The following is a 21,404-nucleotide window of genomic DNA, read 5'->3' on the forward strand; positions in this document are numbered from 1 at the left end:
CAGTCCATTCTGACTCATGTTGACCCCATGTATGTCAGGGTAGAACTGTGCTCCATAGGGTTTTCAATGGCTGATTTTCCAAAAGTAGACTGCCAAGCCTTTCTTCAGAAGTGTCTCTGGGTGGCTTCAAAACCACAACCTTTCAATTAGCAGCCAAGCGTGTTAACCGTTTGTACCACCCAGGGACTCCCCATGAAAAACAGGTCCTATAAAAATAGAGGGCACCATTACTGATATTCAACAGCAGGGTGAAGGCACCTTAACTCTGTGATGTTATAAGGCCCTGGCTTTCCTCGCAGTTCTCTGAACTCTTCTCTCTCACATTCCCCAAGGTCCATAATGCTTCTGTCATGCTCTCTACATCTTCTGTCTTAGAAATAACATCTGTTTTCACAGCTCAACTTTTCCATGAAGACCAAGCCTGAATCTAAGTCTTCAGTCCTAATTCCCTCCTGAACCCCAAAACTGTTTGCTGGACACTGGCTGTCATCAAGCCCACTGTCGTATCTCAGATGAAACCACTTGTTTTTCCTCAAAGTCCACCCTCTCCTGGACGCCCCTGTGGGCCCCTATTCCCCCTTCCCCAACCGTCCCAATATGCAGAAGAGTGCTAGGGGGCCTTGTTCTCAGTATCTCGTGACCCTCCCTTCTCTCTGCTCTGCCAGCCTGGGTCCCTGGGACTCACTAGCTGGCTTCCCTGCCTCCTATCTCTCTCCTTGCCCCTCTTGCACATTGACATTCAATTCTCAGGACACCACACTCACTAGTTCAAGTCTTTGTGGCTCCCTCAGACCCTTATGCCTGGCATTAAGCCTGCTGTGATCAGTGTGATCAGGCTAAGGTCACCTGTCCCCTCCCACTCCCTTACAACTATTTATTCACTCCCAACTCCTCTGCCTTTTTCTGCACTTATGCTCATGCTGTACACCCCCACGCCCCCCCCCCCGGAACACCCTCCCCTTTGCAACTTCTATCGCAATTTTCCCCAGTCTTCAGACCAGCTCAACTCCCACCTCCTTCACAAAGTCTCTCTGGTCATCTGGCCTCCCCCTTCCTCAGCTCCCGCACCATTTATTTTTTGCACAACTTAATTAGAAACTAATCGTGCATTGCCTCATGACAGAATTGACCACTTTGCCTTTTTAATCAGTGTCTTTTATTGTTTCCCTGTTCCCAAGTGAGCTCCTCATCTGCCAGACTAAACTTGGGCACCCCCACAGGGCCCCTCACGGTCCCAACGCCAAGGCTGACCCACCTGAGGAGGTTTCCCCTGGGCAAGCTCTGCTCTCGGCCAGGCATGCCGCCCATGGTGAGGCTCAGCCTCTTGGTCACCTCTGGCCACTCCTCACTGAGGCTGCCTTCTGAGGCCCGGCCCGGGGAGATGCCGTAGCGCTCCTCCAGGCACCTGAGGGGCACCGTCCTGTTGATGGGCTGGAAGATGATGGCTCCACTCTGCTGGGAGATGGGCCGGCGGTTGCCCACGTAGCAGCGCACCAGGCCGGGGATGGAGTCGAAGCTCTCCCTCTCAAACTGGTACTGCACACGGCTATAGGCCTCACTAAGCCGCAGGACCGTGCGGATGATCTTGAAGTGCTGAGCGAGGTTCTTCCACTGGCAAGTCAGGACGAAGTTTCCTGGGCTGGACAGAGAGTCACGAACCAGGAAGTCACCATCACGCTGCACGAGGTTTTCTGACACCTTTGGGACAAAACAGTGAGCTGAGAGTCAGAAAGGCAAGCTTTGCTCCATTTACAAAGTTGTACTGCTGCCACTTTTCTAGACCAACACAAGGCAATGCTCTCGTGACTCTTCTTCTTTAATCGGTTCTTTGTTTTTCCAAATGTCAAATTTTTAGAAGATCCAATCATTCACTCAAGAACTATGTCCTGACCACCTACTATGTGCCAGGTACTCTTTTAGGCACTGGGGATACAAGGGTCCCCACCCTCATGGAGCTTCTGTTTCTAGTGGACAGCTTCTATTTTAATGAGAATAAATAAGCAAAATGTATGGAATACCAGATGTTGTAGAGTTAAGGAAAAAGTAAGTTGGGAAGGAGATAGGAAGTGCTTTGGGGGGTGGTTGGGACTAATGGCAAGTGGTAAAAAATTTTATGATCATGGTAATGAAAAACAATCAGTTTTATAAATTTTGACCATTTTTTCAAGATATTCCAATATTTGATCAACAGTATATAACTGTTAGCTTAGAATGGTATGTTGCCATGGTTATTTTAAAATTGTGTCTTTGCCTTAAAAATATGTTTTCACTCAGAAATTCCATTTCTTAGAGTTTAGCCTGAGGAAATAGTTATAGGTATGAACACAGTAGTTATCTTAAGGGATGGTGGTTGAGGTGTTAGAAACCCCCAAATGTCCAATAAATTGTGGTACATGAATACAACGGACACACATACAACATAGAATGGTGTAGAAGAGTATTTTTGGAAAAAATTCCCAGGATGTGAAGAAAATTCCCATTAAGTGAAGAAAGCGGTCTACAAGAAAAGATTCTGCAGTGAACATATTTAATGTCATTGAACTGTACGTGTGAAGGCTGTTGAAATGGTAAATGTTTTGTTACCTATGTATTTACCACAATAGAAAAAAAGGGGGAAAAAAGAATATGCACTATGATTTCATAATTGATTTAGAAAAGTCTAGGAGGATATGTATCAAAATATTTGTCATGGTTATCTCCAGGAGGGAGAATTAGGGGTGGGAATTTACTTTTCTTCTTTTTTGCTCTCTGTAATTTCTACAATAAATTTAAAACTCAAAAAAACAAGGCCAGAATAAAAATCATTTCTTTGACAATGCTGAGACGTCTGCTACCTTAAATACCTTTTACAATATGACCTCCTTCCCCTACCCCCATACACACTTTACTGTCATGTTGTGCTGGGTTAATGATTGGCTAGATCGTGTTTATAATGAAAGCCCTGGGTAAATTCTACATCTCAATTCTGTGGGCTTACTCTATTTTCAATTTCTAATACTATTAAAAGAATTTTTTAAAAAAACCTTTATTCATGCAAATGACCCAAACAGCAATCACACGAAGTACATTCTAGGCCAGGGGTCTGTGGTCACTGGGACAATTCTTTCTTCTTCCCCATCCCTGGGTCTGAGGACAGGTAGGGAAGGAATGGAAAAAAAAAAAAAAAAAAAAAACCCACTGCCAAAGAGTTGATTCCAAGACTCATAGCGACCCTACAGGACAGAGAACTGCCCCCTAGGGTTTCCAAGGAGCACCTGGTGGATTTGAACTGCCAACCTTTTGGTTAGCAGCCATAGCTCTTAACCACTATCTTACCAGGGTTTCCGGGGAGGGGATGGAGAGAATGAAGAAATTGTCGGCCTCACTAGGGCAGAGGCAGCTTTGTTGTTCTGTGCCATCTGTCCCTCTGATGCCCTCTCTTCCCCTAAAATTAAGCCACTGCCTTGTAAAGGAAGCCAGCTCCTGCAGGTATGAGGCTGGAGGCAGCCGGCCAAGGGCTCCATTATCTGAACCCAGCTCTGGCCTCCTACTTCTTCAGGTTACCAGCCCTGTAGCTGCCGCCTCCTGCCACTCTGTGGACACAGGGACACTTGCTTCTCCTTCATCCACTTACTGAGCACCTGAAAATGTACTTTAGATTCCTGACCTTAGCTCTTCCCATGGTCTCCTTAGAGAAAGGCCTAAGTGAAGTTACTGCAGGCCACTTGGCAGTATTTGTTACTGGTTAAACAAGGGCTCACTCCCACGTGGCCTGGGAGTGTGATCCGCAGTGTCGTCAATCGGGGTGTTGCCAGAAGAGTGTGGGCGCTGGAAGGGAGGAGAGCAGGTACCTGTCGGGGGATGCGGCCGTGGTACCAAGCATGGCTACGCAGGTCCTCGCTGCTCAGCAGCAGCTCCTCCTCCAGCTCTTTCTTCAGTCTCTCGGGGGTCCTGTCCATGGCATGCCTGTCTTTGGAAAACTGCAATAAAGAATTAACAGTGACGTCACCCTGCCAGGCCAGGCCAGGCCAGGCCATGCCAGCCAGTGGAGACAACTGCCCGCCTCGCTGGTTGGCTGCTACACTAATCAAACCAGTGTAGGCTGAAAGCTGTACACAGGTCGGGGAGCCTGGATAAGGATTACAATTAGCAGTGACCTCTCATATCTCTGGCTGCAAGTGTGTAATAAAATTTTCACCAGAGCATGGGGACGACGATAGGCGAGATGGCCAAGCTGTTCCTTTTATCATTCTACTCAGGCAGCAGTTAAAAACACAGGGATACACCAATGTGCATTATAGCACTATGTACAATAGCCAAATAGTAGAAACAACCCAAGTGTCCATCAACAGATGAATGGATAAACACAATACGGTATATCCAAAGAATGGAATATTATTAGGCAATTAAAAAGGAATAAAATACTGATACACGCTATGAAATGGATGAACTTTAAAAACATTATGCTGAGGGAAATAAATCAGAGACAAAAGGGCAAACACTGTATGATCTCACTTACATGAAATAGAAAGTAGATTAGTGGTTACCAGGGGCTGGGGGGAGGAAGAACGGGGAGTTATTGTTTTAGGAGTACGGAGCTTGTCTGGAGTGATGAAAAAGTTTTGGAAATAGTGGTGATGGTGGCACAGTATGGTGAAAATGTAGTTAATGCCATTGTACACTTGAAAATGGCAAAATTTTCATTGTATATATTTTACCACAATAAAATTAAAAACAAACAAACAAAAAACCATGGGAGCGCTGGGCAAGGGCAGGGGGTGGGGGGAGCCAGAGAGAGATATCTGGGGCTATGAGGCATATCTCCTAAGCCGAGCTGCTCTCCTCCAGCGAAAGCTTCCTCGTTCTTGGTCAGAATTGTCCTAGTGTGGGGCTGGGAAGGACGGCAGTCCCTGACTGGCCTCAAGTCCTAGGCCTCTAGGCCAGTGCTGCCCAAAGAATAGTCCCTGGGCTAGTGGTGATGGCCTTGGATTCTTTGCTACTGGCAAACTCAAGTACAGGAATGGAGTTAGCCTTCAGAAACTTTTGGAGCAATGTGACAGAGTAATTTCATGTCTCTTGAAACTAAAAATAGAAATCTGAGTTGATACTTTGTACATCTTTTTCATTTCATTTTCCTAATATTTCATTTTTATAATTGATTGGGAATTTAAACTTAAAACAGAAAACTGGTCCTTCGCCTCAGCTTGAGAATTCCTGGTCTAAGGCATTGCACAGTGGCCAGGGCAGGGAGTTCTGGGTGGGCCATGCTGTCTGCAGGTTTAATTTAGAACCCATGCCCACTTACAACACGGGAACTGAACTTTAACAGCTCCCCAGTTCCCAGCAAAATCAGGCTCAGGAACCGCTCACTAATGGTCACTTAAGCGTGAGCAGGAAGAGGCCATGACCTTGAGTTGTCCCTGTGTTTTCCCAGGTTCCTCAGCTTGCGCTCCAAAAGCCTGATCATACTGCTTTGTGCCTTAGCAAGAGCAGAGCCCCCCATCCTTCTCCAACAAAGAAAATGAAAACAGACTTGGGATTTTACCACTGGATTCTTATCCTCCAGACTTTCTGTGCACGTTGGCTAAAAGGGGTTCTGGCCACAGAATAACTCAGGGACCACTGTCAAGGTGGGGCTCTGGGTACTAGGTATTTACTTCTCCCTCCTCCTCTTTCCCCCACTGCCTCATACACAGTAGGCACTTAAGAAGTGTCTGTTGAACTGAATTTGGATCAAAGAGACCCTGATGTTGACTGCCCAGCATGCTTGGCTTAGACGGCGATGTTCGCCACTGTCTGCACGGATTGTTCTGTGCAGGTACATCTGAAGGCAACTCTTGGGAAAGACTTGAGTATGGAATGTTGATTGTCAGCCGGCTACCTTTATTGTTAGTTTATTGTTCTTGCCTTCTGCTAGAGTTTAAGTTCCATGAAAGCAGAAACCCATCTCCTTACTTCACCACTGCCCTGGAGCAATGCCTGCACATACCAGGCACTCACTGTTTACTGAATGAACAAATGCCCCAAGGAGAGGAGCGTCTGTGACTTTTCCTAGTTAGGAAGATTTTCCTGTCTCTCTCAAATTAACAAATCCCGTTTTTAGCTGGGCATGTTGCCGTACAGCTAAAAGACTACATTCCTCTTATAGGGAGATGTGGTCACACGGCTAAGTTCTGGCCAAGGAAGGGTAAACAGCAGTGTTGGTGGGACTTTTGAGGTGAGATGTGATGGCTGGAGCCCCAACACCATCCCTGGCCATGAGGATGAAGGACACACCCCAGCAATGGTGGAGCACCAGCCCTGGATTTCCCAGCTCCAGGTTTTCTATGTGATCTTCCATCTTGTTTAAGCCTGTTACTTTGGGCATTCCTGTCAGAGGCAGCTGACCTAAATCCTATTTGATATTGCAGCCCTATCCCCTGTTTAAGGAAGCCCTGGTGGTGCAGTGGTTAGCGCTCGGCTGCTAACTGAAAGACTGGTAGTTTGAACCCACCCAGCCTCTCGGCGGGAGAAAAGACCCAGCGATCTATTCCTGTAAAGATTACAGTCTAGAAAACCCTATGAGGCAGTTCTATTCTGTCACATTGGGTTGCTATGGTTGGAATTGACTCAATGGCACCCAACAACATTCCCTGTTTAGCTACGCTGATGGTTTAGTCTGTCTGCCTAGTCTAACGCCCTTGTGCTGCAACCTGGTCTCACTTCTTGGTTTGAGTTCTGAAAACCTGGAGATCAGCAGATTCTATCCTCTGACTAATCCTTCAGTGAAATTTTATTCACTCATATCCAAAAAGGTATTCCGTATTTATCTTTTCTTTTCTTCTTCCCTGAGACAATTAAGATGCCCCAACACCCAGGCCACCTCTCCCAATCTCTCTCACTCACTCACACACACACACACACACACACACACACACACACACGTGTTCTCTTGCTCTCCTAGCTTCTCTCATAAACAGCAAGGTTTTTAGCATTTTATATGTAACAAGCTCACTCTAACTTTTGGGATAATACTGTTTCATACTTATTACCAAAAATATAAAATCAGCTATGTTGGTATTTCGGTGCTAACCCCATAAAGGAAAAACCCACAATTATTGCTCTTTCCCCGGTAGACCCTGTAGATCTATAGAGAGGAGAGGAGACTATCTAGAGAGGAGAGGAAAGGATATTATTAAGACTAACTCTCTCAAATAATTTGGGATGGAAGACCAGACTTCAAAAAATGTGCCCTTAAGCTCTGGCATAATTTGTGAAAGGTTAGGAGGTTAAACAATTGCCTAGACTTGTATGAAAGAGGTGGAGAGGAAAAGAGAGGAAGAAGAGAGAGAGAGAGAAGTGGGAGGGAGGGAAAGAGAGAGAGAGAGCGCAAGTGAGCAAGCAATGGTAAAGGGCTTTTCATTGCAAGCCTGCGAGGGCTGGTTCTGATACATTAAAATGAGCCAGGTTTGGTGCTGGGCAGATGGTGAGAGCAATGTCTCCCAAACAACTGAAAGAGGCAGTTCAGAAAGGTGACTCAGGTGTGGCCACCCTCATGATTAACAGTGGTTATTTTGGGGGTTAATGCATTCTAGAGCTTTCACTTACTGTTTTAACCCCATATATTAATACAACTTTTATATTTTTTCCAGCTGCCTATATTTTATGATACCCTGATCTTGCCAACTATGATTTTGCCACTTAGTTTGGTACTTTGAGGGACTGTAAACGCCAAGGTTGGTGAGGGGCAACCGTATAAAAAAATTTGGCAAAATGCATGCATTTGTATTTTTAAGAGCATTGGCACTGATATTTGTTCTCCTTGGGGACCAGAAATAAGATTCCTGCTTCATAGGAACGATCACATTGCTGCCACACTTGGCAGAATTCTGTTGGCTTCCCCCAAACAACCTGAATTTTTTGTAACAGTGCACCCTTCAGCGTCTCTGCCACCACATGGAAGGAATTTGATTTTTCTCTGAAATGCAAATATTTTAGTCATGGCCCTGGCTCGTTTTCAATTTAAGGTAACACACCAATACTTCTACTCTTGGCAACAGTATCATCACATTTGTGTGGTTATCAGTGTCCTCTGGAATTCTGATTAATTCTACTAATATCTTAAAACTCCGACTACTGACCTTCCTTGTTGTTGTTTCTTGCCATTGAGATGATTCCGACTCATGGAGACCCTATGTGTGCAGAGGAGAACTGCTCCATGGGTTTTTCAAGGCTGTGACCTTTCGAAAGCAAATCGCTAGGCCTGTCTTCTGAGGTGCCTCTGGGTGGGTTTGAACTGCCAACCTTTTGGCTAGCAGCGGAGCACTTAACCATTTGCGCCACCTAGGGACTCTCTGCCCTTCCTTAGACTACAACATTTTTTGGGGAAAAGGTAAGTATTTACTCACATTGTATTCCCAAGTACTGTTGTTACATGCATTGGCCAGAATTAAGCATGAGAAGAGACAGAGTAAGGTGTCAGGTTCTAGGACTCAAAAAGCAAATGATCTTGGGAAAATCAAGAGGACACAAGAACATCATCCAAATCCAGTCCAGCTCCTATAGCCTTTTCTCCTAACTCCTATTTTCCAACTCTTTCATATTTGTCTGTGTAGAACTAGTTGCTGTTGAGTCAATTCCAACTCATGGTGACCCCATGTGTGTCACAGTAGAACTGTGCTCCATAGGGGTTTCAAAGACTGATTTTTCAGAAGTAGGTTGCCAGGCCTTTTTTCCTAGGTGCCTCTGGATGGACTCGAACCTCCAATCTTGCAGTTAGCAGCCAAGCACGTTAACCATTTGTACCACCCAGGGATCCTTGACTATGTAGGCAATTTCTGAATTCAATGTGCCTCAAAGTCTGGCCAGACCCAAGTCATCCTCCATCCTGAAATCCCAGCAGCATTTCTGTGCTGTCAGCATGGGACCGTGGGCACTGTAACACCCAGAACAAGTCACACAACTGTGGTCTCACGAAAGTTTACAATGAATGGAAATACAGTTCTCGTTGGCCTTCTGGATTTTATGTTCTTCAACTGCCAGACAGAGATAGCAAGAAAACTCACAAATAATCTCTCACAAACGAAATAAATGTTAATGACCACACTATAGTAATATGACTTTTTCTCCAAGAAGCTCAAATTCTCTATTAGCCCCTGAAGTGGAACCTTATTCCTAGAAGGCACGTCTGATTCCTTGTTTTCCGAGCATCTTGTCTGGAGGAGTGAGGGTGTCAGCTAGAGAAGGAGTGGGAGAGGCAGGGCTGGCTTGTAGCTGCCCGTGCCTGGGCTCCAGCCACCCTGAGCTCCACCCCACTCAGCAGCTGTGGGTTCAACCTCCGCAGGAAGGGAGGCTGCTCCGCTTAGGATCAAGAACAGCCTGGGTCTTCGCCAGCTTCATTCCAGGGACTAAACCTTCCCATGGGGACCATGAGAGAAAGATGCAGCAGGACCCAATCCACACATTCTACCCCAAGGCTTGCCTGAATATGACCCATCAAAATTTTTAGAGCAGTCCTTTTTTGTGCGGGGAGGGGGCTGGCTTGACAGCAGCCAACAATAACCTTCCCTCCCCGCCTTTCTTTCCTGCTCCAAGTATATTTCTCAATTTATGTACATGCACCCCTTTTTTAAATCATCCCTCTCCCAGGGACTGGTAGAATCCCTGAGACTATGGCCCTGGACACCCTGCTAACTCAGAACCGAAGCCACTCCCGAAGTCGACCTTTCAGCCAAAGATTAGACAGGCCTATAGAACAAACAATAATACACGTGAGGAACATGCTTCTTAGTTCAATCAAGTATGGGAGCTCAAATGGGCAACACCTGCCCAAAAGCAAAGCTGAGAAGGCAGGAAGGGGCAGGAAAACTGGACTAATGGACACAGGGAGACTGGGGTGTAAAGGAAAAGGGGGAGAGTGCTGACACATTGTGGGGATCACAACCAATGTCACAAAACAATTTGTGTATAAAATTTTGAATGAGAAACTAATTCACGCTGTAAACTTTCACCTAAAGCACAATAAAATTTAAAAAATAAATAAATAAAATAAAACATGCCCTGCCTGCCCCAAGCACCTATGGTTTGGTCATGTGGCCAGGACTGGTCTTAGCTTGCTGAGGCCGGCCGGAAAACCATGAATATTATTCTGAAACTGGAAAGTACATCTCTCAGCAGCCCCATCAGGCCGGCAAGTCCAGTCTTGACAGGCCGGAATAGACAGAGCCTGGGATATGGCTGGAAAGCACATTCTGGAGGCGCAGAGCCAGCGCCGCAGATGTGCTGTGAACCTCGAATAACGAGGAAACCCACATTTCAACAGCTCTCCGAGGAAGAAAAGGAAGAAAAAGCCACTGCAGCCGGGGGAGGAACAAAGCGAGGAGCCTTGGGGGCATTAGCCCTCCCACTTTAAATCAGCACAACAATGGGGACCTGCCCTTGCAGAGCCCTGTTCCTGTTCCAGGCTAAGAGGGAAGAGGGAGAGTGTGACAGAGGCATCCGTTGGACCCGAGGACCGGGACGCTGCGAACACTCATTTGCATGGAGAAGACAGTTGAGAGGATAAAAAGAGATGGCATCAGTATTATAATTAATATTGATTTTACTCTATTCCTGCCTGTAAGAAAAGCTTCCCAGCTCCCACAGAATTTTAAATTGTGCAAATGACCAGGAAAGGCGATGACCCCAGGCCCAGGAACTGATGGTGGAAAGGGAAAGACTGTGGAGATACTATTCATGAGCATCGACAATCACTGACCAAACAATCTGCCAAGCACCGGTTAGGGGTGGGCGCAGGGGATGAAGATCCCTTGTCCCTACCCTCAAGAAGGGCACAGTCTCATTGGAAGACCACACACAAAGAAGCAGCTTAGTGCTTCCCAGTTGTTAAGAGCTCAGGCTGCTAACCAAAGGGTTGGCAGTTCGAATCCACCAGCTGCTCCTTGGAAACCCTATGGGGCAGTTCTACTCTGTCTTATAGGGTCACTGTGAGTCAGAATTGACTTGACGGCAATGGATTTGGTTTTGGGCTCTGGAGACTGGTCCACGGGTGACATAAATGGTTAAATGCTCACTAGTCACCGAAAGGTTGGCAGTTAGCAACCCACCCAGTTAGCAACCCACCCAGAGGCACCTCAGAAGAAAGGCCTAGCAATCTGGCTTCTGAAAGATCATAACCTTAGAAGCTCTGTCGAACAGTTCTACACTGCACACATGGGATTGCCATGAGTTGGAATCAACTCCATGATAACTGGTTTGGTTTCGGTTTGGGGGCTCTAGAGACAGACTGCCTGCAGCAGGATCTTATCCTTGCCCCTCCCAGCCTTGGATAAGTTTTTCTACCTCCTTGTTCCTTGGCTTCCTCCTGTGTCAAAATGAGGATCAAAACAAAACCCACTTCCATGCTAAGACACGGATGAACCTTGAAAACATTATGCTAAGTGAAATAAGCCAGGCATAAAAGGACAACCAGGGTATGGTTCTACTTACATGAAATATCAAAATAGGCACATGGGTAGCAACAGAAAGTAGGGGCTGGGAGTGGGGGGTAGGTGGGGAGTTATTGCTCACTGGGGACAGAGTTTCTGTTTGGGGTGAGGAAAACGTTTTAGAACTAGATAGTGGTGATAGTTGTACAATATTGTGAATGTAATTAATAGCACTGAATTGTACACTTAAAAATGGTTAAAATGGTGAATTTTATGTTAAATATTTTTTTCTTCTTTTTTTTGGAGCCCTGGTGGCACAATGGTTAAGCTTAAGTGCTCGGCTGCTAACTGAAAAGTTAGAGTAGTTTGAACCCACTCAGCAGCTCTGCTGGATAAAGAACTGGGGGATCTGCTCCCATAAAGATTCCAAAACCCCATTGCTGCTGAGTCAATTCCGACTCATAGCGACCCTATAGGACAGAGTAGAACTGCCCCAAAGGGTTTCTGAGGCTGTAATCTTTACAGAAGCAGACTGCCACATCTTTGTCCCACAGAGTGGCTGGCGAGTTCGAACTGCCGACCTTTCAGTTAGCAGCCAGTGCTTAACCACTGAGCCACCAGGGCTCCTTCCCTATGGGGCAGCTCTACTCTGTCATATGGGGTCACTATGAGTTGAGCTCAACTTGACGGCAATGAACAACAACAATATATTTTTCACCACAAGTTGTTGGGTCTGGGTCACTTGCTACCTAAGGAGTCCTGACCCAGGAAGGCAGGACCCAGATAGAGGGAAGCCTGATGTTGGAGACTGAGGGGTTAGATCTTCACACTCCCAATAGGGAGAGTCGTTAAAAAATTTCTGCCCAGGAAGGCAACAGGTACAAAAAAAAAAAAAAAGCTTTGAGACAGATCAATCCAACTGCAGTGAGCAGAATGGACTGGCCAGGGTGGGAGGCAGGGGGCTGTGAGGAGACATTTGAAATGTGTTGATGAAGCCCAAATCTCCACCCTCAGCCTTGATGTCAGTGCCATGGTTTAAAAAAAAAACACTGTTGCCCCATAGGGTTTCCAAGGAGCGGCTGGTGGATTCAAACTGCTGACCTTTTGGTTGGCAGCTGTAACTCTCAACCACTGCACCACCAGGGCTCCTGGTGCCATGGTAGGGATGTTCATATTTCTCAGAAGCAGCTTGAGAGCCTGGACATCAATATGAATAAACCACCCTCATCTCTGCAAACACTGCTCTTCTCCCCTTTCCCCGTCGCTCGCATCTCCTCTGCGCTCATTCATTACCCAATTAGAACCCTCAGAATTATCTTCAATTGGTCAAGAAAGCCTTGATTTTACCCCCTAACCAATGCCCCCCACCCCATTCTAACTCCCACTGACTCTGCTCTGTTCCCTCCTCTCATTTCTCGCTGACTGTCTCCAGTAGCCTTCTAATGGTTTCCCTGCCTTCATCTCTGGCCCTACAACCTCCCACCTACAATGCCACCAGACTTATCATCTCACTTCTAAGCTCAGAGACTGTGTCAGGTGGCGCCCCAGTGAAGGTTGGTATGAGAGTCAGAGTCTCTTTGTGCATAATGAATTGATGGGCTTTTTATGTCAAGATTTCACTCTCCCCAGGCTCAGTCCTGGTCCATGGAAGGGTGCAGAACCCCCATCCTGCCCTCTACTCTGGGATCACTGAACTTTTAACACACTCCTTGCAGCCCCAGTGAATGGAACCCTTGTCACACACTGAAAACACATACACGCTGAGCTCTAGCTCTGAATTTGGAGGCGTGGTTCATGAGGGGACTGTGGATAGCTATATGTGAGGTCCCGCAGGGCCCCCAGAAATAACTGGCATAGGCTTGATGGGAGAGATGGACTAGAGTTCTGCAGTTATGCAGGTGGCGTCCCTGAGTCAGCAGATGTGAGGCAATAGAGTTTTCACGAGCTCATGTGTTCACATGCTGGTTAGGCCTGGGGAAATACTGGTCATGCTCTCACGGGCTCACAGGCGCCCGCAGATAAAGGCACCCAAAGCCTTCATAAGGCCTGCAATGGCCCTGAGTTACCTCCCTGACATGCACGATGCTCCGCCAGTGGCCGTGCAGCCCTGGTCACAGGGACCTTCCACTGCTCCTTGCACATACTGTCCCGCACATCCCTGCCTCCCAGCCTCCTGTCAAGGGGGCCAGGCAGAGTGGCACACCCGGAGAAATGCCCACTGCCCAGCCTGGCTGCAGCCCAACGGAGAGTCTGGACAGGGCAGGCAGAGGCCTTGAAAGCCAGCTAAGTGAGTTTGATTTTAACTGAGGGCATGGGAAATCCACTAAAGGACTGCAAGCAGTGGAGCGACAGGGTCTGCTGGGCATAAGTTCTTTGAGGCAGAGGGCATGCCTTATTTTTCTTTGTCTCCCAGAGCCTTGCCCATGCCTGGCACACAGCAGGTGCCCAGTGAACACTTACTGACAAGAAACAAGCTTACCTGCTTGCCTTCCATTTGGCAGCTTGTTCACCGCTAGGTGGGGAAAATAGAAGAGAGTGTGGGGGGTGGCCAAGAACAGGTGACCTTGTGCACATTTCTAGACTTCTCCAAACCCACTTCCGTATTCACCCAGAGGGGTAACAGTTCCCACCTCACAGGACTAAATGACCAAATGCATAGAAAACACCTGGCACAGTACACAGTAGGTGCTCACTTTAAAAAATACACAATTGCAACCTTTTTCCAAAAATGACTATTAGAAACAAAACTGGAAAGTCACTTCACTAAAGAATTAACAACAACAATAACAAAAAAGAATTACAAAACTCATCAGAAGGTTTTAGAGATATCTGGCCTTTGACAACTTAGTTCTGATGGAATAAACGAAGCCAGCAGTTGGGACAATCAGTTTCTACTTAGGCACAGGTTTGTTTATTTTGCTTATTTCAGTTCAAAGCCAACAGTTCTTGGGGTTTTGAGTAGTCCTAACTGGTTCTATCTATTCAGGGTGCATCTGACTTTGTGTAAAAAGGTACTTTTTTACCTGGTGACAAGCATTCTGTATGCATATAGCTCAATATTAACAATTACACACACTTAGCTCTAGCTGGCTCACGTAACCACAAGTACACAGGGGACAGAGTGACAAAGTAAGAGTGCAAGAAATTTTTCTGTTTTGCACAAGGCTGAGTGGTGCCTGTACATAGATTATATCTCCTTTGCCTGTATATCTTCAGGGCCTTGGACACTTAGTTGTGTTGGTTTCCAAGGGCTTCCGTAACAAATGACCACCAACTTGAAATAACATAATTTATTGTCTCACAGTTCTGGAGGCTGGTAGTCTGAATTCAGGGTATCAACAGGGCCTTGCTCTCCCCAGAGGATCTAGGGAAAGTCCCTCCCTTGCCTCTTCCAGCTACCGGTAGCCCCAGGCATTCCTTGGCTTGTGCCAGCATCACTCTACTCTTTCGCTGTCACATGGCCGTCTTCCCTGTGTCTGTCTGTGTCATCAGTTGTATTGGATTAGGGCCCACCCTACTCTAGTCCTGCCTCATTTTAACTTAACTAATTACATGTGCAAAGACTCTATTTCTAAATAAAGACACAGTCACAGGTGGGGAGGGTGTTAGGACTTCAACATATCTTTTGGGGGGACACAATTCAATCCATAACAGTTATGAATACATTTTTTGTTGAATTTTTAAAACTGAGATGATTTTTCTAATTATTCATTCATTCTATGATCAGAGTTGCCAATTACCTTGCTTGCAATAAAGAAGAAAAAGGAGGAAGGGAATGCGCACATGCAAAGGGGGGATTGGGAGAGGACGGAAGGGAGGAGAGGGCAGGAGAGGGAAAAGGAAGGGAGGGATGACGGAGAGTAAGTGAAGTGAACAAGTACCTGGGCTATTTCACCCTAGTTCACACTGTCGGGCCACAACACCCGGAATTCCACCAAGGCTCTCAAACAAACACGTCCTTTCTTCTGCCCTGGAACCATTCATTAGATTGAGGGAGAAGCCAACAACAGTCCAGACCTCTCATCAAGTTTTACCGAACAACTCCACAGGACAGGTTTCTCTAGAAATCTCATCCACAAATTATGATCACAAACAAAATTATAAGTCTGGCTGGAGCTGTGGATCATCACATAAAACTGGTTTGATTTCTGAGCAAAAGTCCTTGTCCTCACATAAGCTCAGGACTGGAAACCCCACAGGGTCATGCCATGAACTGCCACCAGATGGCCCAAAGTGACTGGCCCCTTTGCCAGTCTCGGGCAACACAAGGGCCCTGACCCTCATTTCAAGTCCACTGAACTGGCAAGACCTGCAACGGCCATCACAATCCATAATAAATGTTGTGAACATATAAAATAAACAATTTGTACCCAAAAGAGAGCACGCTTTTGATAACCACTACACAAAGCAGGCTGAAGTTTCACTAAGGTGTCCCTACACCTGGGTTCACTCTGAATCCATCTAAAACTGAGGGTCTTTGGAGACTTTTTGGATACTTATAATGAGACTTACAACAAATCCCTACCTTATACTGAATTTCAAGCAGTAGAACAGTTTATAATCAAATTCCAATGTATATCAAGGACTTTTAGAGACGCAACTGGTATTTATACCATTGAAGACCTGCATAAATTGATCATAAACCCAAAGCATGAATAAATCCCAATTGCATCTGCCACTCTGAACCCTGCCTATAGGCCAAAAAAATTAAAATCCAATGCTCCACGAGGTTCAAGTTCAGCAATTTTTAGAACAAGCCCTGGGATGTTTTAAGCTGAGTGAAACGGAAGGAACAGGGATGGTGTTTGTGGCAATCCTATGACCTTGTTATAAAACAATTATTATACTGGCTTCTCTTTCACCTTTTCTTGACACTAGCAGGCTTTGTGGCTTGCCTAAAAATATTTTATTATAATCCAAAGATAAATGAGAAAAGGTTTGAACTCACCAATCCTATTTTTCTTATGGTGGCATAGTGGTTAACTGTTCAGCTGCTAACCGAAAGGTCAGCAGTTCAAATCCACCAGCTGCTCCTTGGAAACTCTGTGTGGCAGTTCTACTCTGTCCTATAGGGTCTCTATGAGTCCGATCTGACTCAATGGCACCTAACAACAATAACACAACATTTTTCTCATGGGGGTGCTAGGCTAGACAAAGTACAGTTTCTTAACACTAGTAACTATGTTTAAAGCCAATGTCTTTACTTAAATAAACAATTCATTTTGTAAATAAAGGTCCAAAGAGGAAAAAAAAATCAAATTCAAATTTTATATCCCCTATTTGGTATACACAACCAAATGGTGGCATAAGCAACTAAGACATTTCCGCCGGCCCAGCTGGGGCGCCACTGGGCACACAGCGGCATGGCCAGTGAGTCCAGGATGTGTCCAGCACAATGACACTACATCTAAGGAGGTACCTTTCATACAAGGCCATCAGAGATTTATATAATGATTACAACAGTTGCCTGGTAGATGGCAATAAAGTGTCTTCAGGAAAGGGTACGTTATTCTAATTCACACAAAGGCACACTATGGGCTAGCAGAGAGGCTCTGAGTGTGTCCCAAGGGCCTCTTTGCCTTTTAGGGGTTGGGCTCTTGATAAATGAGGATCTTCAGGCCTCACTTGGCCCCTTGTCTCTGAGCCTGCTCCTTTAAATCCTTGTGTTAAAGCTCTGGAAAGCAGCCACTGTGGGCACCTTCTTAACCCATACATAGTTCACCAGGTTGGCCAAAGTTCTGCAGAAATTATCAGGTGGATTTAAAATACAAGAGTTTGATATTCACTGGAACATTGTGCCTTCGATTAAGCCCAAGGACTTACTGACTGCCTGCTGTGCCACTCCGCCTACCCCTCTAGAGCTGAGGGGAGATGCAGACATGGTGTAAGAAAGAAACTCCATGCCCTTGACTGGGGTGGCAACCTCTTTGAGAAGACGAACCATTTGAAGAGAATGTATAGCAATAAACAAGAAGCTAAAGCTCTCAGTGTTTCTACCTTATCCGAGGTCAGTGAGGGTTTCTGGCCTCTTCTGAGAAAGGAATCAGTAGCAAAGGGATTTCATAAAATCTCAAGAAGTTTTCGCATTCTGGAACACTTCAATTAATTTGATGTTAATGTTTAAGTACCATGATGATATAAATCGATCTTTTCCAAATCCTAGAAAGAATCTCATTTTCAGCAAAGATTCTGCAGATGGGTTTTGATGCCATCTTACCATTTCATAATTAAAAAAAAAAAAAAATCAAACCCATTGCCGACGAGTCAATTCTGACTCATAGTGACCCTATAGGACAGAGTAGAACTGCTTCATCGAGTTTCCAAGAAGCCCCAGGTGGATTTGAACTGACAACCTTTTGTTTAGCAGCCATAGCACTTAACCACTACACCACCAGGGTTTCCATTTTAGACCTGTACAATTTATCACAGTACAGCAGATTCTCACTCTGGTACCATTAAAAACTGATTTGCCATATGCTGTTAAATTCATTTTCCTACTGTACATGATTTTCCTTTTCACAGACTACTGATGCAGGAGCCACCAGACCCCAGTGTAGACAGGAAAATATCATCAAAACTTCAGAGAGCCCAAACCTAAAAGACTATTTTACTCATGATCAAATTTTATCAAACTCTTATCAAAAGAGGCTCAGAAACCATGAGTAGGAAATACGAAAAGGACATCTGTGGAACTCCTTGCATATGAAGGTTCTGAGAAATTCCCATTAAAAGTCTGCTTTCTGTGTGTGCAAATGAAAAAGACTAATGTAATTTTAATTTGTGCAGATTGCAGCCGTAAAGCAGAGCTCCCTCTAAGCAGTCCTCGGTAACTTAATCTTACATGCCAAACTAATTACATGAGAATCATTCTGATCAGCACCCACGGCTCCCTTTGATGTTTAACTCTTGCTACCTTTTATCACCAATCATTCCCTCTGCCAAGGTCTCCGTCACACGTTCCCAGCCTGCCGGATCACGAAGCGATTGCTTTCGAAGCTCAGTTTTATTTTGATGGAACACCGAGGAACTGAAAATGATTTCTCGCTGAAGGAGACTGATTTTGGTCTGAAAACTGTGGGAGGAATTCTAAGCTTGACAGAATGCAGCACATCCAACACCAACAATGTGGCTTCTTTCTTGCACAAATGTTAGTTACCCCCATGTTGGAGGAATTGCCCAATGTGCTCATTACACCATGAGAGCTTCCTCCATCCTGACTTGGCCCTACTGGGTTTGCCTGTCATGTTTCTTAACCTCTTGACCAAGCATTATTTACCCAAGGACTCACTCGGTGCTCAGCTCCAAGGGGTCTCACCATTCCTTGTTAATAGTAAACTGAAACCCAATGACATTTTCACTGGGCTATTTGTTAACATCTTGTCCTGCTGCAAGTCCCCAGTGGGTATCTTTCTTCTAGATCAAATTTAGATGACGACTTCCTGAAGCAGCCTGCAGAGAAGCAGACATTTAAATCATCCTTATGAGGCAGCCCTGCTTTTGATCCCTACCAGCTAGAAATCGGAAGTGGCACACTTAAGGTGAAGGCCTGAGGTCACTGGATGCACTGAATCATATACGGGGCTGGTGAAGTGACAGGCTTCCAAATAAAAGCTAAGAATCAGTTTGATCCATGAAAACCCCTCTAAACTGCCTTGCTCCCTTTAACCATGTCCCAAAGTGACTTCTCTCTCACACAGGATTGGCACACACGTTAAATGAGATAAGGCAAGTGAAATATTAATCACCGGGTCTGGCAGCAAGACTACACTCAGTAATAGTAGTGCTTTGTTAACATCTATGGAGAATGAAAAAACAGACCTAGCCCTGGCTAAGGCAGACCCTAATATAAAGATTTGACTACTATGCCTGACCAAAGTTCAGAAGACAAGGAGGTCCAAGCCATGAAATATTCCCTACTGGTAATTCAATCTTGTTAATTCAACATCTTAATTCAAATTATGAGAGATTTGGAATACAGCTGCTTACCAAAATAGATGCCCTATTTGCTCTTCAATTATAGTATCAGAAAATCAGAGTCAACTTAACTTAAATACTATTATTTTCTTAATTCATCTTGGATGAATGAGACACTACTGAGTCAACAAAATACCTGGTGGTTGAAAAGATACTGGAAGATGTTGTAGCTGAAAAGGAAAAATGAGATATGACAAACACACAGAGAAAAAACCAAAGATGCAGAAAGCCTTCCAATATGGGGTGTGGAATAAACGACTTTCCAAATTCTCTCTCTCCAAAATAGTGCTGTGACTAACAACTGTCTTAGCAATCTGCTCTCGGACAAAGTGCCTCATATATCAGTGCAAGTGCATAGTAAGCTCTCAGGAAAAATTAAAAGATTCATCACAAGGTAGGTTTTAGCCAAGTATCAACTCCACCACTTTCAATGTACAACTCACATGACACTTTAAAGGTATATTTCTCCCAGGGGCGTGCAAAGCACTTGACACCCACATATTTCATTTAACAAGTGTCATGGTTTGAATTGTGTCCCCCCAAAAATGTGTGTATCTATTTGGCTGGGCCATGATTCCCAGAATTGTGTGGTTGGCCTCCATTTTATGATTGTAATTTTATGTTAAAAAGGATTAGGGTGGGACTGTAACACCACCCTTACCAAGGTCACATCCCTGATCCAATGTAAAGGGAGTTTCCCTGGGGTGTGGCCTGCACCACCTTTTACCTTACAAGAGATTAAAGGAAAGGGAGGCAAGCAGAGAATGGGGGACCTCATACTACCAAGACAGGAGCATTGAGAGCAGAGCGTGTCCTTTGGACCTGAGGTTCCTGCGCAGAGAAGCTCCTAGGCCAGGGGAAGACTGATGATGACAAGGACCTTCCTCCAGAGCCAACAGAGAGAGAAAGCCTTCCCCTGGAGCTGATGCCCTGAATTTGGACTTCTAGGCTACTAGACTGTGAGAAAATAAATTTCTCTTTGTGAAAGCCATCCACTTGTGGTATTTCTGTTACAGCAGCACTAGATGACTAAGACAACAAGTTTCTAAAAAAAAAACCCAAAAACACCATGCTAGATGCCATGGGAAGAAACAGACAACCGGGAGCTGGGCTTACAGGGACAAGGTGCCCCCAACACAACACAACTCAGATCTCATGAGCCTGTAAAATGTTGCTAGGATTTAAACAAGTAGTAAAAAATATTTATATCTCAAGAGAAAACATGACCAGAGCCCAGTATTTTCATGATTTGTTCAGACTTATGGAATTAGAGATTGACTGAATAGTAGAATCCAAGTCTTCCAAAGTATGGAAAGAACTAGAAATGTTTAGCCTGTACAGAAGAGACTTAAAGGGAACATGAAGTCTGTGCTGAAATATCTGAAGGCTTGGGCTGTTATTGCCCTAAGATGACGGGTCAAATATTCTTGGTTCAACTTCCTAGGGAAACTAATCCAGACTCCCTCCTGTCCTATTTCTAGGTGTCCACTCACACCAACGATTTTGACCTCAAAATAGACATGCTCACAATGTGGAGAGGAAAAAAATGCCTCTGAAGTGGTATGCCCATTTAACTAGAGAACAGGGTGGACACTGCAGGTGCATAGATTTTGACTCAAAATAAGGAGGGACTTTCTAGCAATTAGAGTTGTTGAAATATGGGAATGCATTGCCTTGGACATAGCACACTCCCCCCTCTAGAAATGTCAGTTAAAAGGGTAATGACCTCCTAATAAAGGAGGCAGAAGAGTCAGTTAGGAAGCGATTGCAGAATTCCAAGCAAGAGATGATGAGGTCTGAATTAGGAAAGTGGTGGTAGAGATAGGAAGGAAGGAGCAGATGAGAGAAATGTTCAGGAGGAAAAATCATGAAGAATTAGTAACTGGTAAGACATGGAAGAGGAACAGGGGGGAGAGGCATGGGAACTCCTGGAAGATGACTGACCCACCGACATCCAACAGAAACATGAGAGGGGAGCAGGTTTGTGGAAGAAAATGCCGAGTCAGAGGTGCTTGTGGGCCATTGGGACGGAGTGGCTCACCAGGC

The sequence above is a fragment of the Trichechus manatus genome, unplaced genomic scaffold, assembly GCF_000243295.1.
Source record: "Trichechus manatus latirostris isolate Lorelei unplaced genomic scaffold, TriManLat1.0 scaffold00058, whole genome shotgun sequence".
NCBI classification, from domain to species: domain Eukaryota; kingdom Metazoa; phylum Chordata; class Mammalia; order Sirenia; family Trichechidae; genus Trichechus; species Trichechus manatus.